General features: G+C 39.1%; 1 protein-coding gene across 50 annotated transcripts in view; it reads right to left on the reverse strand.

Annotated features, from left to right (window-relative positions):
- Positions 1 to 7,572, reverse strand: part of TENM3 (teneurin transmembrane protein 3) — a 1,286,597-nt gene that overhangs the window by 186,105 nt on the left and 1,092,920 nt on the right. The gene's annotated exons all lie outside the window — the stretch shown is intronic.

Genomic DNA, 7,572 nt, shown 5'->3' on the forward strand with positions numbered 1-7,572 from the left:
TGCTGAAGAGGCATCTCAGATGCAACTTTGGGGCCATGTAAGGGTGACAAACCAGGAGAGACAGCAGCTAACCAGAGAAAAGACATTTTAATGTTTTGCTTGATTCAGGCCAGAGGATTAAGTCTGGGTCTCCTACCTTCCAGGTGAGTGCCTCAGCTAATGAGCCTGCAGCTAATAAGAGAGCAACTTGTTATCCCTCTTTTTTTTCATTAAAAGCTCTGAAGTACTGTGTTTAGTTCCCCATCAAGATGAATGCCAAAGCCCGCTAAATTTTTCATGACACTGAATTCTTGTTCTCCTGCCAGCCCTAGTTATGTGTGAACATTTCAGACTCCCTCAGGCATTTATTTTACTACAGAGTCCTGAAATACTTAAGTCTATTAAGACCTAAAATAAACAGGCAAAAGGGAGGAATCTGCTAGTTGTTCCTCCAATCTACATTTTAAGTACACAGTGCCTACACCAGTGAAGTTCAGAAATTATTCTCAGTGTTACCAGTGAAATGATGGTACATTTGGCAACACATGCATCAGGCCATGTTAGCTACCACAGTGGGGTTCAGCTCCAGACCACAGCAGGAGCAGCACTGTCTGCAGGCTGTAAAGATCCAGCCAATAAAGGTGGATCCAGAAAAGCTGGATTTACTAAAAACACACAATAGCTAGTCTGCATGAGCATTACCTCTGGATTTATGCCCAATGCAGTCCCTGCCCGCTCCCTTGCTGCCAGGAAAGGGGACAGCTGGGAGTAGACTATGACTGAGGAATAATTCACATTACTTGGCCTTGGTTACTCTCCTCACCAAAAGCCTTTCTGGAGCAGAAAGCGTGCTGGCTGTGAGCTAGGCTGCCTTGCTGCTGTGCGTTGAACAAGTGGGAGCTTGAGGAAAGGAGGCCAATCATCAAAAGACTTCAGCCAGGCCTTAAAGGGCAGTAGACAACTAACTGAATTAACCATGGGGCTGAAAATCTTCCTGCCACATAGGCTATGAGTTGTGCCTTCCTAAACTCCCTGAGAGAACATTCCCTACATAAATTATCTTATGGATTTCAAGTCACCTACTGAAATCATTTTACGGTCACTCCCAGTTTATCTGCTCTCTGCATAGGAGGTCTGAAAACACGCCAAGTTTATCCTGACATCATTTACTCACTACAGAAACTCCAATAGCAATTCAATCCACAATGCTTCAGTATTATTGCTGTAGCCATTGGGATTATATACTTAGAAAGGAAGTACAAATGGCCAACTTGTGGCCAGAAAATCTCAAGCCTGATATCAGAACTAAAGATCAACATTGTTGTCTTAGTGAAACTCTGTGCAGGTCTGAAAAAGTATGTATGGATTGCAAAGTCTTATGTTGGATATGGTATGTACAAAGAAGTTAGTGCTTGAAATAATTACCCCTGCAGCTCCCTAGAGTTACTACACTAGCCCAGATCTGAGAGGGCTTTGGGGGAATATTTCAGGGGCAAGGGAAAAGATTCCAAAGAGGCTCTAAACCATGATGTAGTCCAAGACATTTATTCTCAAAAGTTTCCAGGGGAGAAAGAGAGCGAACAAGGAAGAACAGGGCCTTTATCTAGACTCCTGCTCAGGAAAAGATAATTGGTTCTCAGCCACTTAGGCCAAGAAAGGAAGGAAAGTTTAAACTAACATGGTTACAGCTACAGGGGTCTCTGGGGGGAAAAAAAAAATTTCCCAGAGGAATACAAAAAGTACTAAATCAGCTGTCATGAGTTGCTGGTATGCACAAATCAACAGCTCATGCCTGTCCCTGGCATAGCCTCAGAAATCTCCCAAAGACCAGACCATCTTCTACATAACACCTCTTATCCATACTTCCACTTTTCTAGGGTTTTTTGAAGTACTTTGTGACTTCCTCTATATCTATTTTGTTTGAAGCAAACTTTAAAAATCCTCTTATTAAACAGTTTCTCTCCTAGACTTCTTCAAATTATTTTTATATAGATGTTGGTTCTTAGGAGACCAATGCTCAAGATGCCAGTAATGAACTAGATTTAACATGGCTGCAATATGTCTCTATAATCCTGGCAGGTGATGCTGCCTAAGAGCATAACCTAAGATGAAAGGCCTCAAAGCTTTTTCTCATTCAGGCTTGTGAGGGATTTTTGTCCTCAATACAAAATCTGACAACAGGGGTCTTGCCAATGTCCAAGCAAACTGGAGCATTGGTATCCAATTGGTCCTTGCCATATTTCTGACACTGCCAAAATACTCTGCCAAAGAAATCTTTCAGAAGGCAAAACCAAAAAGATTTCCCTAGACATGACAAATACAGTGGGGAGAGATGTTGGGGTGTCTTCCTGAAACCTGTAATTCTGTAAAGTGCATGTACTTATCATTAAAAAAGTAAGGTTGGATTAGAATTTGGCAGTTCTTTTAGACGCTATTTCCCTGTGCTAGTGAAGAATTATGATGGTACTTCACTTTTCTGGTCTGTCCACAGTAATTTTCAAAAGTGACAGAACAGGAACAAAATCACCATCAAGCAGTTCTATGTGAGTCCCACATAAACAGTTCTCAGTTCTACAGGTAAATTTTCATTTAACCTTTGCTGCCAAACTGTTTAAATTAAATGCACATCATGTTAGTTCCATGTATTACTTGTACTTCATTTTACCTCATTACCTTGTGATTTTTGCCCTGTTTTTCTCTCTTCACTTCACTGACTTTCACCTTGACAAACTGAAAACATGCCAAGACAAAAATTGTTTCTTCCTATAATTGGCAAAGTCTTTATGCATAACTGGAAAAATGCTGTAATCCCAGTTACAACAGTACTCTTTCCTCACTCCTCCAATACGAGCATAATGGAGTATCAGCATGAGTGGTGTGTCTGTGATGAATCAGATCTCATGCCCCTGAACGCCCATGGCAGAAGACAAAGGGAATCAGTCATTTCTCCCACTGAGGACTAACAGGATGTGAAACACAGAGAGAAGTTGGAGCATCAGAGCTGCCAGTTTTTCCATCACATGGGACTCTATAAAGGATCACAAAGCCCATTTCTGCAAGATAAAAACAAAAGAACAATCTCTTGCTCTGCCTCCATGGACTGAGTGGGACAGAGCTGTCCTCAGCAGAGCTCTGCAGTGAAATTATGGCTATGCTTCTGCAGATACCTGAAGAAGCTTTACTGCTCTTTGCTTTCAAGAAGCAAACGGACCTGCTCTCAAGGATTTTGCCTGCAATATTCTTCTGCCTTGTGGAGTGAAAACTCCACTTAAGGGCATTAAGAGCTCAGGAACTTAATACATTCAAAGTTTAAAATCTGAATATATAATACAAACACTGAAACAGCTTTGTCCAACGATATATCAGATTGTGACCCCAAAAGTATTCTTCAGTCACATTTTTTATACAGCTTTGAATGGGACCTGTGTAATGAGGACTGTCAAATGAATATTCCCCCAGAATGAAATATGACAAAAGCTTCACTCAGAAACCACATATGGTGCTGTTACACACTTATTACCCACGAGCTAAAATGTGTCTAATGTAATTTAAGATTGATAATTACTGATAGAGGATATATGTGTTTTCAATAAAAAGAAGTTTCCAAATTAAAAATACTGTTTCCTTTCTAGAGGACCATGGTTTAAAATAACATTTCAGGCTTGTATAACTGAAATAACAACTCTATAAATTTTCACAATTTAATTTTTTTTTAATCTGTAAATGAAATCTTGCCCTTCCTTCAGCTATTTCCATCATTCTCTCAAACACAAGAAAGTGAAATGAAAATATACAAAATCAAACAAAGCAAAATGTATTAGTATGTTACTTGCAAATAAGAGCAGAAGACTTGCACTTTTTAAATCCAGCTTTTAACAACTGATTTGGCTTTAATTTATGATTAAAATTATTGTTATTATGTTAGTGGGAACAAGGAACTCTGTTATGGTGGGTGTTACAGAAGTATGGGGAAAAAACCCCAAATTTTTCTGTGAATGAAGTAAGAAATAGCTGGCACTGTACAGCATTCACCTGAGAGCGCAAACTGAAAAGGGAGAATAACTGAATTACTAATGAACATCCCTCTCCACAGTGCCTTGCTACTCGACGTCTCCAACGTAGCTAATGTGCTGCCAAATTCTAATACAGGTTCCAAAGAAGCTCCAGGGGAATGGCAACCTGCAAACCTGACATCTATATGCTAGTGAAGTTAATAGAAACTATAATAGCAAAAAGACTAAGTGGGCCCTAAGTGGGGTCTAAGAAGAATCAAATTTCAGTTTTCATTAAGTGAAGCCTTACAAAATTAACCCAATTCTTTGAATAGCTCAAACAAACATGTGAAACCAGTGATCCAGTCAATCAATTTCAAAAAAGCTTTTAACAAGTACTTTACCAAAGGCTTTTAAAGGAACTAAGCACCCATGGCAAAACAGAGTTCTCTGCATAGCAACATGACTGGTTAAGAGACATAACCAGAACTAAGGGGTAAATGGTCAAACCTGCATCGTGAAGGAAGCCTACCAGTGGAATACCACAGGGATCTGCACTGGGATATGCTCCCCTTCCCATACCTGTAATTGACCTGGAAAGGTAACTGAGCACTGAAGCAACCAAGTTTTCAGATTATACCAATTTATTCATGTACGGATGAGGGGCAAGTGGTGAAGAATCACAGGACCTCATGAAATTGAGTGACTAGACAATGGAATGGTAAATTAAATTCAGTGTGGATAAGTGCAGAGTGATGCACATGGGAAAATATAACCTTAACTTCACATGTACAGTGATGGGCTCTGAGCTGAACATTATCACGCAGGAGTGAGACCTTGAGGTTACAATAAATAGTACCATCAAAATGTCAGCTCAGTGCTCAGCTGCCAAAAGAAAGCAGCCCAAATATTAGGTATTGTTAGGAGCTGAACAGGAAGCAAAGAAGAGAACACAATTATGCCACTTTGTAATGTCACTCAGTTCATACACTGTCTCTTCTTCCAGCGATATGTTTCAGGGACATGCTTGTCACTGAATATTTACTGCTTCTTTTTAAAAAGATTAGAGCAAGACAGAAAGCATCTTAAAACAAAAGAGTGACCCGTAATTAGGGGGACAAAGACAGCAATTTCAACACTGCATCTCAGTTTCACAAGAGTTCTCTGAGACTGTATCTAAAACTCAAGGAGAGAGGGTCTTCTATGTACTTGCAGATAAACCATTCAAAAAAAGAGGCTGACGAATTACACACACACAACCAATAAGCTCTATTATAAGGCATTGCTATACATCAAAAGCATAGCTACTGCTAAGTGCACAAGTTTTACCCAGTACCTGAAATTCCTGGGAAAGGACAAGTTTGAAGATTTGCCTTCACTCCAGCATCATACAGTCAACTAAAATTAATTTTGCCGTGTCATCTTGAAGCGACAAAGTTTTAAGCCTTAAGGGTTGGTACAAGTGCCCACAAAAGGGTAAGTAAAAACAATTTAAACTAAAAATCTTCAAGGTCTTGTGTTACTCCCTGCTCTCTTTTCCTCATTTTCTTCCCTATCAGATAGCCTCCTCAAGACACTGCTGGAACCAGTCTTTTAGTGCTTGACAACACAAAATCACTTTCACTTACTTATGTTCTGTAACAAGGAACAACTAAATTAAGTCTAGGCCTTCAGATTTCTAGCTAATCTCTACACATCTCTACTACAACACCTAATTCTTAATTATATGAGAAAGAGCTTGTTTGTGTGCTAATGGACTGGCATTACTTGTATCTTTGTCTAATTTCATGAGCCATGAGAATGTTCTGGTTTTTATTTGGATTGTTACACATCAGACATAAATTCTGTCTATCAGTATTGGCTACCTAGTGTACCCTCTACTTACTTGCATAAAATACTATCTATTTACTTCACATAGTCCCACTCTTGTGTATAGGAGAAATATACTCTCACCACAATCTATAACCAACCTTTACAGTTGCTTTGCCTATTATGTAATAGAATACAGAAAAAGAGAGAATACATTGGAAGAAAAAGCAGCATTGTGATAATTAATTATTACCTAATTTTAAACTCACAAATGTATCAAATATGAACATAAGTATTTTTCAACAAGAAATGAAGCTATGCAGGGTATTTAATTAGCTTAAACTGTTAGCTAAGAGTTGCTGCAGATGGACTAATAACACATTTAAAACAGACCAAGATGAAAATTATTTTTTGCCTTTGTTTTAGCCCTATATTTCAGCAAAAAACCCTTAGTGAATTTCTGTTCAAATGTTATATTGTTGCACTATGAAATAAAGATTTTTTAAAATTCTTTTTCTACAGCTGTAATTTCTACTGTTGAAGTAATTGAAGTTTCTTTTTTTTTTTTTAAAGGCATTTTTCAATTTGTGCTGTCCAAGCATGTTTTAAAGACAGATCATGAAGGACGCTCAGCAGGATGAGCTCTAGAAATATAAGTTATCTCAACTAACAAAAAAGCTTCTATGGGAATAAACAGTATGATTTTAATTAAAGTAGAACGAAGAACATGAAGAAAATATTAGCTGGTAGCAATGCACTAAAAATTTCAGTCACCACAAATAAACGAGAGTCAATCCAACCTCTCACAGAAATGCCTTCAGCATTCTTAAGACAAGGCATAGAACTGGTGAAGCCGTGACAGGATGGAGACTGAACTCAAAGCAGGCACATCACCTCACTAACTCAAGCTCCATGTCCATCTATCAGATGAGCTGACGTTTCAGCAAGACTGCGCTCACTTGAGTTAACCAAAGAAAACCAAAATCAGCCACCACCAACCAGGCAACCACCACTGTCTCTCTCTTTCTCTCCTGCTGCCCACAACAAATTAAGTAACTATCTGTCTCCTGAAGTGACAGAAGAAACATTAATTAATCACAGAATCCTTTGGATCACTAGACAAATCATTCTGTTGAGCCCATGTTGTTTTCAAAGGGCAGGGCTAAGTTGCTGCAGCTACAGCTGCTGCCTTTGAGCCCTGGCAGTAGCACTGGGCAGCTACAGATCACCAGCAGAACAGGTGAGGTGCAAAACAGTAGCCAGCCCTTTAAAAGTCCTAAAGCACCCTGAAACTTAAATTCTGTCATGCTGTTAGAGAACACTGAATAGATGAAGCTTTCAGAAAGCCATTCTAACAGAATTCCTCATTACAGCTCTAATTAGAAGCTATCTTTATAATGTACACCTGACAACATCGTGAAAAGCACTTTGCTTTAAAGGTCAGTAGAATTAAAAGAACAATTTGCTATTTATAGTAACAGGTGAACTTTTCTTATTTGGCTGCTTAAGCAGCCAACCCTTGAGTTGAATGTAATTAGGAACGGGATATTCAATTTACAGTATCCACAAGTAATGATAATTACACTGGTTCAAAAAAGCTGTTGGTAAGCATAAGAAACCCTCGTAATTACATCCCGTTTCCAAAATTACTTGAGCACTGTGAACTTGAAGCATTTCAGCAAATGAAGGCCAAGGCACATAAAGGAGAGCGACGGCACTTTAAAAGCTGCACTGTTTAACATAATGAGCCGCCCGACCGGAGGGAGATCGCGGAACGCGCTCCGTAACTCAC

The sequence above is a fragment of the Lonchura striata genome, chromosome 4, assembly GCF_050655825.1.
Source record: "Lonchura striata isolate lonStrDom1 chromosome 4, ASM5065582v1, whole genome shotgun sequence".
NCBI classification, from domain to species: Eukaryota; Metazoa; Chordata; class Aves; order Passeriformes; family Estrildidae; genus Lonchura; species Lonchura striata.